At 41.5% G+C, this 24,477-nt stretch overlaps 1 protein-coding gene across 1 annotated transcript in view; it reads left to right on the top strand.

Moving 5' to 3' along the window:
• Tox (thymocyte selection associated high mobility group box) overlaps nucleotides 1-24,477 on the top strand; it is a 309,256-nt gene that overhangs the window by 114,470 nt on the left and 170,309 nt on the right. The window lies entirely within an intron of this gene.

The raw sequence follows: 24,477 nt of genomic DNA, 5'->3' as shown, positions 1-24,477 counted from the left end.
TCGAATCTCTATAGTTAGTGAAGTGGGGAAGTTAAGACTCTTTAAAAAAAAGGATATTATTTTTTTTGTTCTCAAAGTCAGTCAAATAAAACATTCTGGATTACAGACCTTTAATTTTATAATGCATGTAAGTGGTTAAGACCTGTACTTTATGAAATGCAATTGTGGCATGGAGATTAGTACCATAATTTGATACTTAGAATGAGGACTAAAAGCTTGACAAACTGTGACGACCACAGAGATTGAGATAGTGTGCTGTGGGTAGTTCTAAAAGTCACCTCGGTGAGGGGGAAGATAAAGCCGTAGAAAATCGCACTTGACTGGACTCAAACTACACTACTTGTTCACAATTGATTGCGTGTTGTTCAACCGCAGAGATAAATTAGAACCCGGTATACTGCAACAGAAAAGTGGCTTAGATGTCATAGAGACAGTCCTGACTCTTTTTATCTCTCAGTTGTAAACCATAGCTTACAGAGGCTGAGATGACATTGAACTGTTTTTCTCTATGGTGATTTACAGCCTGTGTAGTACATTTGTAAGAGCAGATGTCACATTTTATGTATTTGAAGGTGTCAGCTCTCTGACTTATATCTGAAGATTCTGCCCTTGAATCAATAGAATGTAGTGATTTCCATTTCTTAAAAGTGATTTTTTTCCAACATCGTAAAAGAAATGTAGTGAGTATCGGTGATTATAATGCTGCCGTTAAACGATTCTTCCCAGTCTTGCTTTTCATATACATAGTGATGTCGATCATCACTTTGTAGACTCTGACTTGAATGAAAAAGCGCCCAATGAGCTGACTGCATTTGCGTTTAAACACATTAAAAAATATTTGCCTTTCATCCCAGACCTGGCTGTCCAAAGTCCGAGATGGATTGAGCAAAAGAAAATACATCAGGGTTTCCATAATAAAATTTACTCTCAGAAAGTCCACATATACGTTATTCATCTCATATTTCAAATTGATTTTCATTTTACCATTTAGGGCGCAGTTACTGGTAGTCTCATCTTTTAAAAAGTCAAATTTGCATTTAAATAGAAACTGTTTCAATCATTTAACATCTCAAAATCTAAACATTTTATTCATTCTTTTTTTTTTCTTTCTTGCCTTTCATTCTTGAAGGAAAAAAAAAAAGCAGCGCTGTGCATTTCCATAATTGTCATGAATTCTGAACTCCACAGGCCTACAGTGCCCTCACTCCTCACACCACTCAGTAGAAAGCCACCAGAGGATAGTTGGCAGTGCACCGGGCCCAGGCCAGAACAGAGTGAAACCTAGGGGAAGGGACTTCACAGCTGACAAATCCTGGATTCGATATTTTCTTCAATCAGATCTGGAAAAGAAAGTACAGTTCTTATTCAGTTATAAATAAATTAGCAAGTGGGAAAAGGACATTGAAATTTGTGGTGTGTGAGTTGTCAGTTTTCAAAGATGTTGAAATAATACAGCCGGGAGGTTTTGCTACCTAGTAGCAGTACAATTGCTTTGGAGTTTGTTCTGGCTATTGTTGATTTAGAATAGATCAGAAGTATGTAGTTTTGGAAGAAGATAAACCCAGGGATCAATTTTTATCAAAATGTAATTAGAGGCTTCCAGTTAAAATATGCAAACATATTTAAAGGTCAATACGGCGTTGGGTTCAGTTAAGAAGTAGAGAAGTTTTCCTCACCTGCATGGTTACTGTCTGTATGACCCTTCTCATGCCTTTGAATCGCTATTGTCAACCACCAAATGCTGTCAAGGAAGGACACTATCTGACTCAAATGATGGTTTATTCATTCTGCAACTAAATTGCTTAAGTTATGACTAATTTATTCCTGCTGAAAGAGATGAATTCGTTTATCTTATCGACTGGTTGTTTTAACATAGGAAGTAAAAATATATAATTTTCATTTACCCGATGCTATCATATACATACTAAATGGTTAGGAGGTGTTTTTAAATGTTGGTGCCTCATTTCATTGCATAGCTATAAAGAATTTCAATATCTTAAATGGGGTGACTTCAGAATTTCTTGACAATGAAAAGCTATTTTCCTGGACAAAATAGATTTCACTTATTTACGTATATGTTGCTCCTGTAAGAATTTTATCCCTAATTTCTCCCAATCTCTTTCAATTTGTTCTAATGTATCATTTTATATCTTGACTGACATAGTTTTTTATTGTTTCTCGAATATGATATTTTCTGACAAAAAAAAAAAAGCAGAACAAAGTTACCCAAAAGAATAATATTCTTAAATCTCATCTTCCTTTGTTCCTTGTGTTTTGAGTTCTTTGCTTTATCCTGCAAAATGAGAGCTGGACTTAAAACTCACAGCTGTCTCCTATTTCCCTCTGTGAGCTTCTGAGAAAGTGTAAAAGGTATATAATGCTACGTTTCTAATCATGGTCAGTCTGCCAGCTGAAGACCCATCAAAAGAAACAACTGATCAACCACATTGAGTTGGTGATTTTACTTTTTCCACCAGCATATTTGCCCGTACGGTCTTCTTGGAGTGGCAGAGGGAACTGTGTCTCAGATAGGAGTGAGGGAGACAAAATATTTTGCATAGGCCAGTTAATACTATTATGCATAAAGCAGGTTAAGGTCATCATAAGTATATTGTTTGACGAGAGCGTCGCCTTGTCAAGGACCACAGTGCCTCAGGCCCATGGGGGTGGCAAAGCATTTGAGGCTCATAGGCATGGCAATGCCTTTCTCTAGTTCAAAAAGTTCCAGTGTTTATGAGCAATTGGCCAGTCTGTGCAATCTGTCAACCACAGCTATCTTCTCCAGGATGTTTATAACCTGAGACTGTTCTCCTACAGACACCTGCTACTGAGATTTGCTAAATCTGCCTCTTGGCTCAGCTGTATACCAAAAACCCTTCTCTTCAATTCAAACAAAAGTGATGAGGTTCTGGGTTGCAGTTGATATTCTCCATCAGAGTGAGCACATCTCACCAGATCCCAGCTTTTCTGCTCATGCATTTGCGCAGTCTGTTCTTTCTTAGTTCCTTCATTGCTCCCAATCTGTCAGTTCCTGAGGCTATGAGGAGCATAGCATTATTAGTATATGAAGAACGACCAAATAGCTATTAGGTGACTATTCTTGTTTCTTTGCTATATTAGCACTATAGTGTACATTGAAAAGATAATACCTTGAAATTTTGTCAAAGTGCCTTTGCCAGCGTAAGCTCTTTGATGCTACATTGGAAGCAATAACTGAGGCTTTAAAAAAAGCAACATTATTCTTGTAGATATTTAGCAGATTCACTGCTACTTACGACTGTTGGAGAGGGTTTTTGTTGTTTTTTTATTTTGTGCAGAGGCCGCTATCGTCACAGAAACTTGCTGTCATTATTCCATTGTGAATCCAAATTCTCTTTCTGGTATAGTCACTCTAAGTAGATTAATGGTAAGATGGCTGGAAAGACAGACAAGCAGCGTTGATCAGAAAACACCTTTCAATTTCATCACCAAAGTGCTGGCTTGAGTGTAATTTGAATTATCTTATCTTTTCCTTAGTGATCTGAAATTTTCTCTGAGAGTTGAGATGTGTGACAAAACTAGTTTTTTTGTTGTTTTGGTTTTTTGTTTGTTTGTTTGTTTGTTTGGGTTTTTTTTTTTCTGTGTGGTCTGGAGCTCTTTAAGGGGTGTGTCTGATTACTGATCTGGTATTGTTCCATAGAAGTCAAATATGACAGATTCTCAACTTTTACTTTTTATAGATGGTAACCCTAAAAGGTTTATGGAAGCAATGAAACAAGCTATTCACCCAGTGATACAATGACTTGGCTAAATTTAGTTACAAGTTTTAATAATAATTTAAAAGATTCTTAATTTTTGCTTACACTGTTGAGTTGCTCTGAAAGGTGTTTTTTAAGGAAAAATTGGGGGTCAGTTATAAACCCCCGGATAAGACCATGTGCAATTCAGTTTTTGATGGCTCCCAGCTCAGTTTTTCCAATGTACTTTAAATAATATTAATGTAGCCCCCGGCACCTCCTTTTTTATTCCTGTGAGGTCTTCACTTGTAATTACTTTATTATTTCTAGAATGTAACCACAGACATAATTTTCTTTTCTTATCATTTTTCCTTAATATCATTCTCCCATGCTGCCAATCAATTTGATTTTGCTTTATTTTATAACCCCCTCAGCTACTGTCTGTAAGAACTGAATACATACATCCATTCTTTTTATTTTTTCCCGAATGATTTGCCTCTATTTAACTTGTATGTAGTAGATCTCTTTAGATCAAATTCTTCTCCCTATAAAGACAAGACATTTTAAAAGGATAGATAATTATGTTATAAAATTTTTTCTTTTAAAAAAAAGGCTTTATTAGGATTCTGGCTAAATGTCAGTTCCTATTTTACCTTCATTTTATTGTCTCAAATTCTATACTTACAGAATTCTAAGAAATTAATTTCATGTTGCCTTAAGGTTTTTTGTTCAAGTTTTAAAACCAATCCAGCATCCCCTGTGTCTATTATAAAAGATTCTATATGGATTGTACAAAACATCTTGGCTATGTCATTTTGCATTCATGGTGTGCTAGCAACTCATCCTACTTTGAAGAGTTTGGTTTTTCTTTAGAAGTTCTTGAGAGCCAGCACTTCGTGAGCAGGTTGTGAAGACCCTTACCCACATACCTTTTCCTTAAGAGGTGTCACTATGCCACTGCATTGAGGACACAGTTGCCTCTGCTGGTCTGCTCTGCCCGCCTTTGCCACACACAGAGAGGGCACCTGTTACAGAAAGGCATGAATCTTCTCCTGTCACACAGTGTGTCCCCAGCACTTTATCTCAAGGGAGGTAACATCTTCTTGTTCCATTCACACTGCATATTCAAGCAGGCCATGCGTGGTCACAGACCTTAGCAATTCCACACCTGTACCCCTCCCCCTTCAGGGCCGAAATTGTTTTCATAGCAATCTGGATAATTCCTCTAACATCTAGGTTTCAATTTTCAGAATTGTTCCACATCTTTGTGTTCTTAATTTTTTGTTCTTACTAATCAATCTATAACTGACTGTTGAATAATCGATTGAGATAGCTCAATACCTTCAGACCAACTATTAATAATCAATTGAAACCCCATGTGGAAATCAATTTCAAGTCAGAGTACTTTAAAAATATTTCTTTTGAGGCAGAGCTACAGTGTGTTGCTCTGGCGAGGTTGCAACTCAGTGTTAGAACAGGCTGTCGTCCACTGACAGCGGTCCTCTGGCCTCCCGAGTCCTGGGGTTAAAACTGTGCACCTCTGGTACCTAGCCTGTGCTTTAATTTTTTCCTCCTCCTCCGTATTATCCAAGGAGTGAAGAATTCACATTTTGTTTTTACATTTCCTTCATTGGTTTCAATGTCAATGACCCAGACATTCAGATTGTTTTAAAATTAGTTGTTGTTGTTTTTCTCAGTCATGTCTGTTATCTCAAATGTAAAAGTATTTTGTTCTCTCTTACGGTAGTGCAGTTTATGGGTGAGGAGGGAAAGGAAAGAACAAAAAAACCCTCTGTAACAATTGGAAGTTGGTTTCGTTCCTTTCGCTGGGAATTATAGTTGCTTGTGGAAGCTCCTGTCACCGACACAAATGTTTTCATTTAAAAGCAAACATTTTGATTATAAACACGTTGCCAAGGAAAACATTTGGTAGGTCTCAGAAGCAACAGATTGAATTGAGTTAATAAGAGAATTAGTAGCTGATGGTTTTAGAGCACTCTCTTGACAGAGTCCAGACTTTAGTAAGCTTGCCTCCTGCTCTGCACCAAGGCTGTCCCACTGCACAGGTCCAGTTCAGCCTCTGGACTTTCATATTAAAAATAGAAAATGTTGTGAATCAGTTCCCAGCCAGCAGAAGCTGTGTAGGCTGTGAATTTTTCTTATAAGGGCCTAATTTGAGGCAAACATGCCCTTCAGGCTGCTAGTGATTAATAACAGAATATATTGAAAATCTTACCTTATTACTTTACTGAGGTGAGACTAATCCTCACTCTCATGTTCAATTAAATATTTTTTTTGTTAAATTAAATGTACATATTTACCCCTGATAATCTTATTAACATAATCAAGGTATTATACCTGGCATTATGGTCTCTTATGTAATATTTACACCCCAGGAAGAAGTAATTTTGAAATTTGTAATCTTTCTATAAATAATGTGTATACTTAAAATGCATACATACTCTATGCAGAGCCCAAAGAAGTCACTTGTAAAATATTAGTTTGATGATTTGAGAGCTGTGGTTCTGAAACTTTGTTTTATTTGTGTACTCTTTGGTGCTAAAGATTAAACCCAGGGTCTTGCCCCAGCTAGTTAGTGCTTTGCACACTGGACTGCATCCCCAGCTTGAATCTTTACTTTTAAAATAGACCCCGCATGCTCAGCAAAAGACTGTCAAACTGTGAGCCGCAAACATGACAGGTTAAGTGGTACAGACGAAGAACTTACTTGCTTGCCATCTTTAAACAGTCAGGCTGTTGTGCCCAGGTGCCCAGGAGAAGGGGCATCAGTGCTTGATCACAGATGTGTGGTAGATGTGAAGCCTATGGCTTAAGCCCCAGCCCTGAGGAGCTTCAGAGCTGTTAAGGACTCAAGGGCCAGCACTGCAGAGATTCATGTCAACTCAGTCTGATGGCTGCGGAACTGGATGCCAGTCAGTCTTCCTCCTAAGACCAATTCCTAGCCCAGCTTTGCCCGTGCTCGCTCTGCCCTCTGAGCTGCCCCTGTAACCACAGACACTGGCGGCCCTTCACCATGTGGCACAATTGTCATTAGTCAGTCTCCTGGACACCTGCAGATGCAGCTTCATCCCGTGGTTGTTTGGGGCAGGCGGGGCGGGGGGAAGAGATGCATTCTGTACTGAGGATCATCCTGCCTCTGCATTCAGTCTTCAGAGTATTTCATCCTGTGAGCTCTGCCTACGGGAATGATCAGGTGGAGGAAGGAGAGCTCTAGACTAGAGAGAGGCAGAGTGAGGCTGAGGTGCAGGCAATAGGGACAGGGCAGGGTAGAGGCTGAGGTAGAGATCACAGCAGCAGCTTGTGACACTGGCTTCTGCTCACCCCAGGAGCTGCCATCACCAGAAAGAACCAAGGTCTTCAGAAATGTGGTGTGACCACTTCAGCATTGCTTTGCTAAAACAAGCAAGAATGGTTTTCTAAAAGGGAACAAGAACAAATATGGGTATCATTTGCCTATAAAATTTATTTCATGCCATGGTCTTCTTTTCTAAGTAGGCCACACTGATATGATTTAGTATTAAAAAAAATTCTTATTTTTCCCTTAAAGACAGGGTGTCCCTGTGTAGCCTTGGCTGCACTGAACTCTAAATTCTCTCCCCTCGGCCTCCCAAGTGCTCCGCTTAGCACAGCATCAACCGTCTCTGGCTCATCAGATATTTTTCAGAACTCATGAAAATTAAGAAAAAGTATTTTCTCATTAAAAAGACACAAAGTGGTCAGGTAAAGTTAGGCAGTGTTGTCTTTACCTTTGATTCATTGTTAAATTACTTGGTTATATTTTGCTTGTTTTTTTAAATTCGCCATTTTCCATCAAGAATTTCAAGAAATACAAATAGGGCCTCGGGTGATACAGCACCTGCCAATCATTAAAAAAGAAGCCCTGAGTTCCACTCCTTAGCTCTGGAAGGGGGACAGGTGATGAGTCGGGAACAGCGGGGAGAAGACAGGATGTAGAGGAAGTTACACAGCCTCCATCTCCGCTGAGCTCCTCGGTGTGGGAGGACATTGGGAGGCCTTGTGGGGAAGACAAGAGGATGCCCAGACAATTTAAACCTGGAAATGGGGGTAGCATGTGCAGAACATTTTCAGGAAAGAATGCATTTCTTCTTGTTCTTTAGGAATACAAGGAGAAGGGAGCTATGCTTGTCAGAGAGAGTAAAACTGCTATAAAAATTACAATGTTCAAACTGGACAAGGAATAGATTTCCATATTTATTGAGTGAGGGGAGAATGGCTCGGAACGAAGGCAATACCAACTAGATGAAATGTGGCATCTGGGACAAGTAAATTAAAACCCTCCCCAGTCCCGCGAAAAACCCCACTGCAAACAACTGCTTTTTACTCAGTCTCATCACTGAGGGAGTTACCTCCGTTTTGAAATGGCACACAGTAATAGGAATGGTATTTTACCTGTTGGTAAGGATTCATTCAGGCAAGTGCACTCATCGCTGCTATGCAAACTGCTAAAGTGTATTTTTCATGATGGAAAGGACGACCAGCACAGGAAGAGATGGGCCTGATTTCTGTCCTCCAATTTGCCATGTTTTACTGCATAAAATGAACACATTCTTTTTTTTTTTTTTTTTTTCTGTTTTGGAGATAATCAGTTTGGTGTGTGTCCCTCGATCTGTCATTCAAATACTGCTCTTTGGTCATCTGTGTCACGGGAAAGTGTGTTCAGATCTTTAAAAGCAAAACATATGTGCTGCTTTTGTTTTGTCTTAACTCTATTTGGCATGAGTAATAGGTGCCACTTGTATGGATGAGGAGCCACTTCGGAATGATTGTCACGTCTCCTCTTTAGTCTAGCTTTTAAAGGCACTGTCTTTCTTCTGTTTGCAGTTTGTTGTCTTAAACATACATTTAAGAGAAATTTGGGGGTATTAGAATTCAGTTTTATATTTTAGAAATTGAAATAGAAATGTAATCTTTGGGAACTAACTCCAAGGCCTCTATGTTAGAAAGGAAGTTTTGGGCTTCAATTATGAATATTTAAAAAAAAGAAAGAAAGAATGATTAAATACGCACTTGTAAGAAATGCCAAACACTTGGACTTCTATCTCTAATTATAGCAATGGCAATTATTCTTTAGGTGACAAGTAAATGAAGTGCCAGAAGACGGTCAAATTTAAATCAACTTTGCTTATGAAGTTAAGTATATAGATGTAAAGACATGTTCACTACCATTGAGCAACCAATTGTCTCTCTGGATGGATAGTTTTACATCTACTTATTGATTAGAACTGTGATGTATAAAGTGACCTTTGGTGGCATGATGCAGAGGGACTGTGGCTCTGGGAGATGGTAGAATGCAAGAAAGTGGTTTATGGAAATGACCTGAAAGTAGCAGAAGCCATCAGCTCTTCTGCACTTCTGACCCAGCTTGAGGATGTGGGCCTACCTGTGTGGACCACTTCTGAATGATTAGGCAGTGCCCTAGAAGTTGTGCTTGATTTACATCTGTTTTAAATGTCACCTCCTTACATTCCGTGTGTTCTCTTTAAAACACAGCATTCTTCTTGCTGGTGAGCTAAGAAATGAGCTAGAGAGTTAGCAGCCAAGTCAGGGCAGAAACAGAATTCTACATGGCTGAACCATTCTACCACAGAGGCTGGGTGTCCCAAATAGGCTTAACGGGATTTAGTCTTTAATTTAAAAAAAAAAAAGAAAAAGAAATCAAAAAGAAAAGAATGAAACAAACGTGTGTGCGCGCACATATGCACGTTGATGTCTGGAAGGTCTGGTCTATGAGCCTGACTTTGCTGACTTTCATGGACATATCTTTGCACATGTCCTCAACAGGCAGGTTTGAATGGATTCTTCCGCATTCTCCCCCACACGCTTAGCAAGTCTTCCAGAACTGCAGTTTCTCAACCAGGCTCTGTCCATCCCTGAAAAGATGATCACTTCCGTGTGTCTTTCTGGAGGGCTGACCACCAGGAAAGGCCATTTCCCAGGATAGGCGTCTGCGTTTCTAACTGTTCTAGTCTTAGCTCGGGGCTGTGGAATGAGTGCTGGCAAGCAAATGCGGCTCTAGGTTACTATAGGCTGTGTTCTATTTTTGAAGACTTTTCCATAGGTAGAACATTTCATGCAGTCTATACTTAGAGACTACTTTTTGCTACCATGGCAACGGATCACCCAACCAGGCACAGAAGTCTCATCTCTGAATTAGGAAGGAAGTGTGGTAAGATCGCTTTTCCCTTAGGTCATCATAGACCATACCAAGCTTGTCGGATATACTGTGATGAGTATCCTGAAGGTACGAAGCCTATAGAAGAGCATACTTAGTATCTCAAGAGTGAAGGTCTGTGAATGTACGTTTAAAGTGCTTTTCAGATTATCCTCCTGCCCTGGCCCTAGCCCTGACAGAGGTGAGGAGTTAAGAGACAAGACTGAAATATGACGGTACTGGCCCCGGAATGCCATCTTCTCTCCTCTGAGTGTCAGGAGAGGCCGACCTCCACTCACGCATTCCATTTCATGACAGCTCTGCTTTTCCTGCACTGTGCAGGTGAACTAGTGCTTTAAACACCCACATGGTAGGCTCCTGGTGGAACTTTACAGCCACAGCCTAATGGTACCCACAGAAGCCAGTGAGCCCATGAGGTGGTCTAGCTATTGCTGTCCCTAACCGCATGTCTGATATCCCAAATGACACCAAACATTAATGAACATTGAGTGCTTTCTGTGTATGGACAGCTCCGGGGAGTGACTATTCTGTATCCTGTCAACAAACATAGCCCTCTGGTAGGTTCCAGTTCCAGCCTGTGGACCTACCCTTGGACCTGGTGACACCCCCAGTTTCAGGCCATACATACAGGGTTCTGGCTCCTTCTCTACTTAGGATCCAAAGTCAAGCTGTCATCCCATAGCCAGAATCCTGCAGTGTAAAACCACCTTCAGCATCCAGCAGAGGAGTTTGCAGATGGGTGCAATAACAGATAAAATGTTTATTTCTAAGTAACGAAGGTGAAAACAAATGTCAGGCTATTAGCTGTGACAAAAGTTCTATCTAGTTCAGTAGCTTAAAATAAAAAAGATGACGGCTGTTCGGTCACTATAGTGCTTGTAAGAAGGACCCAAACCAATTCTCTAAATTGTTTAAAAGAAAGAACGAAGGAAGAGAGAAAAACTGGGCTTGGTGGTCCACAGTTAAAATCCCAGGCCTACGACACAGAGACAAACAGATCCCCAACTCTTACTAGCCATCCAGTCTTGTCTGGTTGGTAAGCTCCAGGCTAGTGAGAGACCCTCTTCCCCCCGAAAAAAAGACCCAAAAAACAAAAAACAAAAAAAAACAGCAACAAAAATAGATAACAATTCTCAAGGTTGTTCCCCATACTTCACAAACATGAGTGCACACACACACACACACACACACACACACAAGCACACACATAGAAATACACAAAAGATAAGTAGTATGTAATTCTAGATGGGTTTTCCCTGAGGAGAAAGTCCCTTATACATCAAGTAACTACAACTAACTGTTTGTTTCTTCTTGAGAAGAATTAATCACTATTCTCTAAAGAACCTATTGCTGAGGATTCTTAGTGTAAGTTCAGCATTTTATGGAAAGTAGGTGACCATGTGGGAGAAACAACAGAACTTGCTATCAAGATCCCCAAATAGTGTTGGCAATTTAAAATATGCATGGGTTTTGTTTTGCTGTTTTTTTGAGCTGGGGGTTGAACCTAGGTTATAGTGAGCCCTGAGACTGAGCTGTTTTGAGCTGGGGGTTGAATGAATGTCACAGTGAGTCCTGAGACATGACCTGAGACAGAGCTGTACCCATAAGCATCTGCGTGTGTGCTTTGGGAGGAAAAAAAAATTGGCTGCATCTGAATGAGAATATTCTGCCCAAGGGAGAGGCAGATATTCTGTGTCACTATAAAAGAGAGAAAAAAGGAATGGGCACAAGGTTACAAAAGTCCCCACTGGAAACACAGATATAGTTCCTACCTGTAGCAACCAATTGTGTGCACAGACTGACCAAGACATCAGGAGACAATCATGAGGCTGACTCCTGGCTGTCAGGCAATGCTAATCACCTGTTCTCTCAGAATTCCTGTGGGCTTAGGCATCTGTGTTGGAAGGGTTTTGCTTTTTGCAGTGTCCAATTGCCACCCTTGGACTCGCTTTCATTACATTTCAGAAAACAACTATTTTTACATAAACTACAAAGTCACAGCCAGCAGCATGTGTAGCAGAGACAGATAGCCCGAGGTTGCTCGGGGACTTTTTCTTTAATCTTTGCCCAGAGCCAGCGTGGCCTGCCAGGTACAGCTAGTGTAACAGGGCTACAGCGTGAGCCCCTTGCTGCCAGCCCTGTGTGCTCAGATCTTTGCCTGCTGCTGCAGCTGCTCAGTGGTGGGGGCCTCAGTGTAGTGTGAGTGACACTGCTCTTAGGGACCACGGCCTGCCAGAGCCTTGCCCCTCCTTAATCCCCAAGATGCAATATCTCCACAATACCTGCTTGCGACATCAGTGCATGACAGAGGAGTCTTTTCAGACGAATTCATTGCTGGGAATCAAACACCTGCACCAGAAAATGGCCCAAAGCACATAGGAGTGTGTACCTGCATGTTTCTTTGAAATTGTTTCACATCACAGATCTTATTTGTTACACACTGGCAGGGCTGAGCTGGCTTGAAAACCATTGTTGCACACTGAGTCCTGGTGAACACCTTTCAAGCCAGTAGGAAAATGTAAACTTTACAAATGAAAGACCTGACTTTTAATAAAAGCAAGGTTTTTATTGGGGGAAGGAGGGTAATGGGGTCAGAAAAAAAACTCAAAGGAAACAAGTGATGAGGACCAGTCCTTCAGGGCCAATTTGCTGTGGGCTTGGTTTTTAGTGGGTATAATCAGTGTTCCCTAGGTTAAGCTCCCTTGCTGTCACCCTAACGAAACACTTGAGGCAGGTCAACTCATGGGAGGGAGGACTGATTTTGGCTCACCGTTTCAAAGGACTCAGCCTCCATCTGCCTGGACCTGTTTCCTGCATCCACAGCAGTGCAGTGGTTTGTGGGAGGAATTGAAATAGACAACTATGCATTTCATGTGGCTGGAAGCAGAAAGAGCAAAGGACTGTCTTCTAGTGGTGCTCCAACACCCTAACTTCCTCCCATGAGGTTCCACCACCCCCTAATGGCAGCACAAGGTAGTGGCCAACTGTTTGAAGCAAGATTCAGGTGTATGTTTAAGACACAAACTAGTCAACGAAGGGAGGCGTGTTGGGTGTTGCCTACAAAAGACACCGTTGTGGACACGGACAACCAGACTTCCTCTCTTGCTTTGCCGGATTTGGGGTCTCTCTTTTCTAATTGGATTTTCTTACTGAGTTAGCAAATTCTCTTCAAAGTTACTAAACAAGACAACTTGGACCTGCAGCTTTGTGGTTTGTAAATAGAACAGTGGGGCGGAGGTCACTATTTTTACTCTGGGACATGTCGCCTGTATTTGAGCCTAGACACACATTCTGCTCCACAGTGTAATATTTTATGTGATCTTTTATGAGGTTTTATGAGGTTCTCTTAGAAATGCACTTAAGCCCTTATTTTTTATTTTTTTTGGCCCTTAATAAATGCCATTGGACAAAGGAGTTGTCAGTGAGAATCTAAAAAGGCACTGCTATTCTAAACAAATAGACAACGCACTTGTTCAGCTTTGCCATTGGCCTATGGTGTGGACAGAGGACATTGAAATGAAGTCCTGGGTGTCAGGAGTCTTGCCTCTCCTCAGTCACCAACTAAGGTGCTGAAGAAGGAGGTGATGTAGCAATGAGCAGTAGTCTGTGGGGCGCTCCTGCAGGCCTTCTGCAACCCAGTGGTCTCCATTGGTGCTAGTCTGTATATTATCTACATGACACAACAGCAACACTGAAGGTGAACAGGGAGGGGCTTCAGTACCTTTCACAAACAACTTATACATGGGATCTCATGGGGGAGCGATGAGTGTTTTATTTGGTTCTTTGGTTGCAAGTCCTAGAAACCAACTGTAGGTAATTTAAGCATCAGTGAAAGTGCAGAAGAAGGGTCATAGAATAGTTCATGGAATCCAGCAGGTGAAAAAACAAAACAAAAAACAAAAAACAGAAAAACAAAAACAAGCAAACACTGAGACCACAATTGGGGAGTTGAAGCACCAAGTCTAGACACAGCCTATCCAAGCTCTCAGCTCTTTACCTGGCTACTTTAGGACTCGGGCTTTTTTTTTTTTTTTTCCTCTCTTTCTCCTTCTTCCCCTCCCGCCCCCCCTTTTTTCCTATTGGTATTAAATACTGAACCTTAAGCCTTCCCTGCTGGACCAGCACTTGATCTTCCAGCCCTCATTGTACATTTTATTTGAGGTAGGCTCTCATGGGCTTCCAAAGCTGGCCTTGAAGTCATGCTGTAGCCAAGGCAATCCATAGACATGCAATCCTTCTGCCTCAGACCCCGAGTAACTGCAAGTGACTGCAATTATGAGATTGATCACTCGTCTTCTTTCTGTCTCAGTTTCCCCATTTTGAAAAATGCAGATCAAATTAACACCTAGATTGCAATCTGTTTATTAGGGTTTGAAACAGGATTGAGAGCTGAATGTGGCATGATCAATTTAAACAGTCATGGGCACTTGTAAAAGATACGGGGATTTCTAGAACTCATTGCCAAGGCTTTTATGTCTCTAAGGCAAATCTTATTGGGCTAGCCTCCACTTATCCTTGACATGGAAGCAATGTGGTGCTGTTGTCTTGAAGTATGGATAATATCCTTAATGCTGACAGAGCTTGTGGGGGGTCAAGTACCTTCCTGAGGCTTTGGTTATGAGCCTGCTAGCCACAATGTCCTGCCACCCTTCTAACTACCTATAGATGAATAATTATAGAACATTTCATTTGAAAACAGTTTATATTAATAACTAACATATTGTCAAATACAGCTAATGGGAATACACTTCATGCTTTCATTTCTACAAAAACAACCAAAGCTCGTGCAGCTCTAATATTGGGAGGACCTAATGAGAAGCCAGTGCAACAGCATATGTTCTTTTGTTAGTACTGGAGAAACAATGACTCAAGCTGACATTTAGCCCACAGTGAATGGTAAGAAAACATTCAAGGCACAGTGTGCAAAGCTGCAAAGAAAATATACCAAATATGGGCCACAGCCTTGCACAGAGGGCCACACCTTCTCTTAGTGGCTACTCCACATCACAGCACCCAGCCACCTGTCCCCTGTGTGGCCCCAGACAGACAGGAGACAGACACTCCATTCCTTCACACAGAATATCTGAAGTTACATTAAAGTTAAAACTTGGTAGTGTGTAATATGGTTGGTCCTCCATTTTCAATGGTGCAAATGAATGATATGATTTTTTTTTCTTTCTTTTTTTTTTTTTGCTTAAATAACAACAACAACAGCATAACTCACATTCTGTAGAAACTGGACTTCAGCTTTTAAGTTTTCCGCTGTTTGTTGGATATTCAGTCAGAGTATTGATACCAGACAGAAGAACTTCAGCCAACAGGGCGGGAACAACCCATCTCCTGCTATGCCTTGCTTTCTGAACTAGGATATTTTGAAGGGCAGCTTCATCTTAAATGATGTATTCAGCTTAAGATGAACTCACTGATACCTGCTGGGCTCTTGGAGGAGAACGCGGTTTATTTCATGGTATAAATAAAGAATCCAGTGATCCGGCAAAGAAATAGGTGCATCTCAGTCTTGGTGTTACTTCTGCCTTTCAGTTTCCTCTCTTCCAGGTTATAGCCACAGCGCTCGGTGTGTGGAGTGTGTACCACTGCTCAGATGAGTTATGGAGTTAGTAAAGAAATGATGGCCCTCACCTCATCTTGGATACCCCTGGAGCACAGTGCCGTACTAGGGAATCCTATAGCAAACATTTTTTTTTTTTTCGATGGTTGGAGAGGGAGTATTCACCAGCATTTTCTCATCCTTTCTCAGATTCATTGGTTCGTTGTAACTGTGAGTCCTGATGAACAAGTGTGATCAGTTAGTCACAACTTTATCCAGGTTTTAGCCTAACCTGGCTGGGAAGTTGGCAAACTTCCTGAAAAGAACAGAAAGAGTCAGTACTCCTCTGGATATTCCAAAGATTTGACCAACGTAAGACTTCTGAATTACAACCAAGGATGTGGGAAACCAAGTTCTTTCTGAGTTTTAGTCTCCACATCATTATAAGGAAACCCTTGAGAGCGGAAGCAGGGCTGTCCGCTAACATTCATGCACTGCATTGTTTGCCTGATTTGGGAAAAATAAATCTAACCTCGCTTCCACTGACCTGGCTCCTACCACCTGAACTTTGCCTGTTCTTCAGCCTGTTCTGTGAGGCCATTGCTGAAGCCGACCTATATCCTAACAGCTAACGAAATTTGCCAGCCAGTCTTGGTATACACCTGTTGTTCTATTACTTGGCAGGTGGAGGCAGAGAGTATGGATCAAGGCTGTTCTTGAATATATACTGTTTTTGACTTCACTAGCCTTGACAAGCCTGGGCTGAATGAGAGCCTGTCTTAAAACACCAAAATAAACAGAAGAAAAAAAAAAGGTGAAATTTACCAAGTATCTCCTTGTTAGTATTAAACATAAAATTTTAACACTCAAGGATGTACTTGAATATATAAAGTTTTCTATTTTGTTAGTATTTAAGATAAACCTGAGCTGAATGAGAACCTGTCTTAATACACCAAAATAAACAGAAGAAAAGATGAAATTTACGCAAGTGTCTCCTTATTACTTATTAAACATAAACTTTAACGCCCACCTGGCAGCCATGCTCTCAAGGATAATTCTCACACTCTGCCATTCAGTACAACACTGATTTAGAACTTACTCTCTGCTGTCATCTCTCTCTCTCTCTCTCTCTCTTATATCTTTCTCAATTTATACCCCCTCCCAATTTTCTGCAGTGCTGGGGCATGATACAAATGTGTACAGCGTAGACAAATACTGTGCCATGGAGTCTGTCGTTGAGATCCTCATGCCCTCTACCAGCGGCGGTCAGAATTAGCCCAGCAATGAACTGTGCATTCGACGTTTTCACACCTACTGAGGGTCAGCTAATGCTGAAAATTTGCGCTTTGGGTATCTGTATCTGTGTAAGAAACTAGCTTTAGCAACACAACTTCAACTCTATCCAGAATGAAAGCAAAGATAGGCAGGAGGGGTTCTGTCTGTCTACACCTTCCTTTATGGAGTCTAGGTGCCTGCACTTTGCTCCCTCCTCTCTGAGCCTTTCCCTTCATGGTATTTTGGCAGGCCTATCTGGCATCGGCTTATTGCTACAAGGGGCCCATAAGCAGACAGCCCGCTTCATTAGGCCTGCACAAGAGAGAGGGACTGTGCCTCGGAAAGGTCATTGTCTAAAATCATTTGAATGTTTCCATTCTCTGCCTCAGAGGACAACTTGAGAACTTAACCCCACCACCATCATCTCCCATCACCCAGGATTCTCCCGGCTGCCGTAGAAGCAATGGCCGGGACTATATGGGTTTAGCCCTGCCCCCATGATCTACCGATGGTTCTCCCAGCTCCTTCTAGAGGCAGAGGCTGAGACTATGGGCTTCTGGCAGAGAATCCTCCCCTCACATTTAGATCTTAACTTCTCCACAACAGGATAAGACAGGAAGGACCCCTGAAGGCTGCAGGCAAGTCTAGGATGCTCCTTTTCTCTGTCTTTCAGCTTGTTTCCTGTCCTAATTCATCTTTTCTCCCAGTACCCAGGGCTGCAAGTGAGAGTATCATTTATCGGCTAATAAGTTGTCTGACAAGATGGCCACTTTGTACCTAATTGTTTAGTTTATTTATGTATTATTGATGAGCCCAGCCATGAACTCTGCTTCCCTCAGAGGCATGTTGATAAATTTCTGGACTGCCGCTAAAATGCTGAATTACCTGCAGGAGCACACTACATGGCATGGCTTTTACTCTGTATCCCTGAAAGACCCTGGGTATACATTTCAATGTCTGTGTTCAACAGGAAGAAACAAAACAGAATACATAAGTCAGATTGCTCTTTGAGCTGAAATTAAAAGAGAAAAAAAAAACAAAGAAGATAAAGCATATCCCTCAAATCTCTTCTTGATTCCAGAGGTTTGTCCAATCCACACTACTCTGAGTTATTTTGAACTGCATACAGGAAGCAGCAGATTACATTCCCCATTGCTTTTCTGTGATTTCCGCTGCAACCAGTGGAATCAAAAGCCAGAAACTTCAGTTTAGGAATGCAGATTGACAATCTCCTCCGTCTAAAGCCCTGTGGTGTTAGTGCTCAGGCCACACGTTGGTGAAATCACTAGTGCTTGGCGGGGCTTTAATCCTGATGAGGTCTTCCTCTTCCTTCTAGTACTTTCTCTGATTAACAGAACAGTAAGTACTTGGCTGAAGTGCTGAATCTGGCCTGACTGTTTCCCCATCAGCAAATTTACATGATGAACCTAAAGTACTGTGTTTATAAAGACTGAAGAGAATTTGCAAAATGAGCTATTGAAGTGTGCTGGAACTAAAATATGCCGTTTATTATTAGGTCGATTCATATTTGAGCAATAATTAGAGCTCATAAAATGTAGATCAACAGTCAAAATCTGTTCCTTAAGAGATGTACTGCCTGGATGGGTCATTACAGACCCTATTATCTTCTCAGTGGATGAAGACGAGGCTTTGACGAGGAGAGAGCGCTCTACAGCATCTGGCATTATCATAGCTGATGCTCAGTAAAACCCCATTCAAAGAAACCAGCAAAGAAAGAGACCCTGTGGCCAGCTGATCTCTACCCTAAGACCACACAATGGGTCATTCAACTTAAAAAAAAGATGTTTTGTATTTTGTGTTTGTGGGTGTTTTACCTGAATGTATGCCTGTGCGCCGCCACATGCTTGAAGTGCCCTCGAAAGAGCACCCCAGGGTGTCAGATCCACTGGGACTGGAGTTTTGAGAAGTTCTGAACTGCAGTGTGGGTTCTAGGGATGAAACCCAGGTCCCCCGTAAGAGCAGCAAGCACTCTTAACCCCAAGCCATTGCTCCAGCCTCTTTATTTAACATTTTATTAATTGGTTTATTATGTTTTTCAGCTGCCTTTTAAAAACCTGGTAAAATACACATAACAAAATCTACCATTCTACTATTTTTTTTTAAGAAAATACTTGTCTTCATGTGAATTGGTCTTTTTTTCTGCGTGTGTATCTGTGTGAGTGTGCCAGATCCCTTGGAACTGGAGTTAAAGACAGTTGTGAGCTGCCATGTGGGTGCTGGGAACTGAACCCCAGTCCTCTGGAGGAGCAGCCAGTGCTCTTAACCACTGAGTCATCTCCCCAGGCCCCATCTTATTCATTTTGAAAAGTGCAGTCCAGGAATGCTACGTAAGTTCCCATCTCAGGGCAACCAGAATTTAGACCTTGCATAACTGACACGCTACTCTTTAAACAATGAACTCATTCCCTGCTCCTCAGGCTCCTGGCAATGCCAAATACTTTTGTCTCTATAAATTTAGCTAGAAATGTCATATAAGTGCGACTGTGCAGCATTTGGCATTTTGTAACTGGCTTGCTTAACAAAGAAGGCACTCCCAAGCTTCCTTCCTGTTCTGTATATGTTAGAATTTTCCTCATTTCATGCCCGAGTAATACTTCTTTTCATTCCACATTTTGTGTATCTATCCATCTATCAGAGAACTTCTGGATGGTCTTCCCCTTTGGCTTTTGTGCATACTGATGCTATGAGCATGAGTGTGTTTGTGTATATATTGTACATCGGGCCTGCATTTTTTTCTTCCTTTTTTAAATTTACAAGAGTTTCTCTGTGTGTGGTGACGGTGTGTGCTGTGTGCTGTGTGCGTGTGTGTGTGTGTGTGTGTGTGTGTGTGTGTGTGTGTGTGTGCGTGCATGCCCCAGAACTTCTTGCAGAGGCAAGAAGAGGATGCCTACTGATTAGTTTTAGGTGTCACTGTTTGTGCTTCTATTTCTTTGGTGAGAGACGTCTTTAGTTTAAAATAATTTGTTTGTTATTTGTCATTGCCGAGTTGTTAGCATTCTCATGAGCTCATCAATGTTTTCTCTCATATTGACTATGTCTTTATGTAAAACAAGTTTATGGCATGATATAATCAAGTTCATGGTTTGTTTTTTTTCATCACCTGTGGTTTTGGGTAAATCTACAAAATCATTGACAAATCCAGTGTTATGACACATTCTTATGTCACAATGGATTTTTGCATTGATTTTGATTTTTATCAATATTTTTAAAATAGTATTTATCTTGGCCATTCAATTCTCGAGGACTGTCTTGAGTTTCTCCCTTGAGACAAATGTATATCACCCTAGTACCGGCCATAAATCTCGAGAACATGTATATAAAATGAATCATGTCATTCATTCATGGTGAAGGCAGCTTTTAACTGATAAGCCAAATTGTCTTCATGGGCATTTTGTAAACACAAAAGGCAATTTATGGAATATATTACTGCATTTGATCTCAAATATGGCGTTGGTTTATCAAGCACTTTTTAAAAAGATTCAGCAGTATAGCAGAAAAGAAAATGGAAGTGATTATTTCCCTAGAAAACAAACTCAGAAACATACCCTGGAGCAAGAAGAAAGGCACAAAAGAGAAATGTCACCAAAATGGATTTGACATTCCAATGTGGATGGCTTAATTATTTTTCTTCATTTGACATTTGATTATGTGGATTTCTACAAACTTCCAGCAACTGATTTCACCATCCACTGCTGATGTTTGTGAAGTTGGCAGTATCACGGCTTTCCTTTTTCACAGAAGGAACTTGGAATAGAGAAGGCAAGAGATTAAAAACTACATCTATCCCTGACACAGAACTCTTTGCAGGTGCCCTTTAAAAGTGTGGCCCCTGGACCAGCAGGAGCTGTACAGCCCAGGAAACTTCAAAGAATGGAGATTATCTGGCCCCACCCCTGTCCTGCTGACTCAGATGCAGAGCAGTGGTCCAGCCATCTGTGTTTGACTCCCTCCCTGGGAGCTCTGCCTTCTGTCATGTGTAGTATCATCACTTTGCATAATGGCACAGGCACAGGCACTGAGTGAGCCTTGAGTCCTACAAGGCTTAAAAGCAAATAGGTGGAGCGAGACACACTCATGTGTGGGGAGACATGGATGTCACTATCATAGAAATATGGATAGAGAACCATTCTGATTTTAGAAAAAAAGAGTTCCATGTCAGTATGCTCTGAGGAGCAGGGAAGAATGCAGAAGAAGGATAGTCACATATGGGTACATTCAAGTCAGGGAGCCCACATGAATGAGTGTTGAGCAATAGCGATGGTGACTTAAGAGGACACAAGGAGCAGTGTGGTTTGGCAGTGGCGCCAGCTTCACTAAGCCGGTGGTCAATGGCAAAAGACTTCAGAAACCAGAATAAGAAGAGTTCGTTTTTATTCACTTGGCAGTGAGAAGCCAGGACATATTTCTGAACAGGGAACCATGATCGAGGCTGAAAACTGAGAAAATTATCCTCGTGATTAAGCCTGATAGATTGCATTAGAGAAGCTGGCAATGGTTAAGGATGCAGATCAATAGTAGTGTGTGCTTTTATCATGCCCCTGGGTTCAGTGCTTAGCCTGGAGGTCTGTATAGAGATAGAGGTGAAGGCAGAGGTGAAGCTATAGAATAAGATTCAGGTACAGATGCAGACAGAGGAAAGAAATCAAGACAGAGATAATAGGGACAAGGGACAGACAGAGATAATGGAAAATTACTTCATGATATTGCTGAGGATGGCAACCTCATCAAGAAATAATGAAGGTTTGGGAATATTTTACATCTATCAGCTACAACTTAGTATATAAAGAAGGAGAAAAAGTTCATGAGATGTTGAGGGGACTTACGAGCAGGTGCCAAACTCTAAATACAAACAAGATCCAACGTATAAGGAAGAAAAATTGAGACATACACATAGTCACGTTGGGATTCTATCAAGTCCGTTTCCTGACTCTATTCTGCAGGGGATGGCAATGAAAATAGGAGACAGGAGATGGCAGAAACACCACTCCTCCAAAGATATCTCTGAAAGTCATCTCGGTAATGGGGCACTCACTTCTGAAGAGACGGTGTGAGAAGCCCTTGATCTGGGGGAAGCTGTGGGTAAAGTCCAGGCGTGGTGGTATTGTGGAACGAACAAGCGAGACCTCAACAGGAAGGCTGGCTTCAGGTTCTGGACGAAAGAAAGGATGAGAAAAAGAACGGAAAGCGTGAGGTCCCCAAGGCAAGTGCCGCAAGATAAACGCGGTTGGGGAAAGCTGTGCTGCAGGATCTTTAGGAAATACTATGAGGGCAGGAAGTGGAGAGATACTTGAGCAGTACTTCCAGGTAGAGATGGATGACCTGATGATTTTTTGGCCGTTTGAGAAAAACAAGGTTCCCAGGGTTTTGTAGGCAGAGGAGATGAGGACAGATAAGCAACAACTGATTTTGAAAGCTAATAGGAGAAAACAGGTAAGGTTGAAAGAGAAATATTGTTCTTCAAAAGGAGAAGAATGTGTCTCTAGAGCTAGAACTAAGGAGCAAAGAAAAGACTTAAGGTTCAAACACAATTTTGAGGTGGTGAGCAGAGTCCTTAGCTCCTTCAAGTAGACCTTTCAATGCACTGAGAGGGCACAGCGTTCTCAGAGAGGTCATCTAGACGGGGCTCTCAAAGACCAGACGAAATCTGGAACATGTGGTCCAACTCGGTGGAAAAAGTTAGTGATGATAGTTGAACCACGATGAGAGAGGAAAACATGACTGTGAGAGGAATTAAGCAGCTGAGGTTGAAGCAGGGACTAAACATGAGAGTGATATTAGGGACGGGCAAAGACGCTAAGGTGAGAAATCAAAGAGAACCAAACCCAAAAGGGCCAGGAAACAAAAGCGAAATGCCAAAGAGTTTGAAAACAAACAAGCTATGGACAGTTAGTGGCTTCTAGAGGAAGGAGCATAGGGTTTCTTTAAGGCTGTGGCCCCTGGTGCCCTGACTATGCACCAGTGTCTGGCCCCACACCTAAGATGGTAGAGGCAGCACCAACTGGACCTGACTTCAAAAACAAACAGAAAAAGAGGACAGGAAGTTGGGTGGGGATCTATCTGGGAAGAGTTAGGAGGAGGAATGGACAGGTGTGTGTGTGTGTGTGTGTGTATCGTGAAAATGTTCAAATACGTTGTATGAAATTAATATAAATGAGATTAATGAATTAATAAAACATTATGTTGAAAATCAAAACAAGAGGAACAATAGGATTACAGAAATTTCCTTGCAATGACTGACTCTGAAACCTAGTTCACATCTCAGGTCAAGGGAGCAAAGACTAGAGAGAGATGAAAGTAAAGATAATTGAGAGGGCAGATTGAAGACTCCTCTGTGGCTACACAAGTAAAGAAGAGCTGTGTGCTGTGGCGCATGTCTGTAACCCAGCTCTCGGGGTGGCAGAAACAGACAGATTTCTGTGAGTTCGAGGCTAGCCTGGTCTACAAAGAGAGTTCACAACTGCCAAGGCTACCCAGAGAAACCCTGTCTTGGAAAATCAAAACTACAAAACAAACAAACAAAATTAATGAAGAAGAAGAAGAAGAAGAAGAAGAAGAAGAAGAAGAAGAAGAAGAAGAAGAAGAAGAAGAAGAAGAAGAAGAAGAAGAAGAAGAAGAAGAAGAACGGGAAAATAGGTGGAAGATAGGGAGTTCTGTTCCAGGCATGGGATTTTGCAGCAAGGGCCCTTCTCTTCTCACTGTGGGTCTGTGCTCCCTGCTGTGTTTTTAGGAAGTCCATGCACAGGCGTTAGTGAGACAGCCACAAAACGTCAAGTTGTATTTGACAATATCAGTCGTGTGATTGTGGCAATTGAGAGCCAGTGTGGAAAGAAGAGGTGTGCTGGTACAGAAGAAGTGACAGCGGCAGACACGAAAGGAGCAGCTGCTGACCGTAGAAGAGCAATTAAGAAGAACACTGGAATGTTCTTCTGGAAAGAATCAGTCCTCAGTGCCCTCTGGAAACCCACACCTTAGAGGAGTTGGAGGGATGAACTATACTGAGAAGGTACTGATAGAAAGAAAGCTTTAAAACTTTTATTTTTTTTAATGGTGAATGAATAGTGAATAAGCTTGAAGATTGGTAGAACCAGATGGGGCGGAACCAAATAAGCAGCTGTAAAACCTTGAACCAAAGGGATTTAATTGTCTTGGCCTCTTTTCTGTGTTCTAAGAATAGAGAAATAGGCTGGTAATAAATCGCTAAATTAAGAAGTAAACCATTGGATTGATTTTAAAAAGGAAACCATCTCTCTGTGAATAGTGAGTGAGTGAGGCTATTGTTGGTTGAGCTTGGTTTCCTTATCTTTCTTCTTCCTTCCTTTCCTTCCTCCCTTCCTCCCTCCCTCCCTTCCTCCCTATCTACCTCTCTCCCTCTCTTTCCTTCCTTCTTTCTTCCTTCCTTCCTTCCTTCCTCTCCCCTCCCTTCCTTCCTCCCCCTTCCTTCCTTCCTTCCTTCTTTCCTTTCTTTCTTTTCTTTCTTTCTTTCTTTCTTTCTTTCTTTCTTCCTTTCTTCCTTTCTTTCGTCTTTAGTCACTCTACTGTGTGAAATATTACCAGAACTCACTTCTATCTTACCATAATTCATGATTGTTGGCCCACCTTTCCCCATCACTGTCCCCTGCATGTGTGATAGAGAAATCTGTTCCTGTCTTCTGAGACCCAGATTCCACTTGTAGGTGAGGTCATGCAGTGTTTGTCTTTCTGTC

Source organism: Meriones unguiculatus, chromosome 6 (assembly GCF_030254825.1).
Source record: "Meriones unguiculatus strain TT.TT164.6M chromosome 6, Bangor_MerUng_6.1, whole genome shotgun sequence".
Lineage (NCBI taxonomy): Eukaryota > Metazoa > Chordata > Mammalia > Rodentia > Muridae > Meriones > Meriones unguiculatus.
This window is presented reverse-complemented; position numbering and strand designations above follow the sequence as displayed.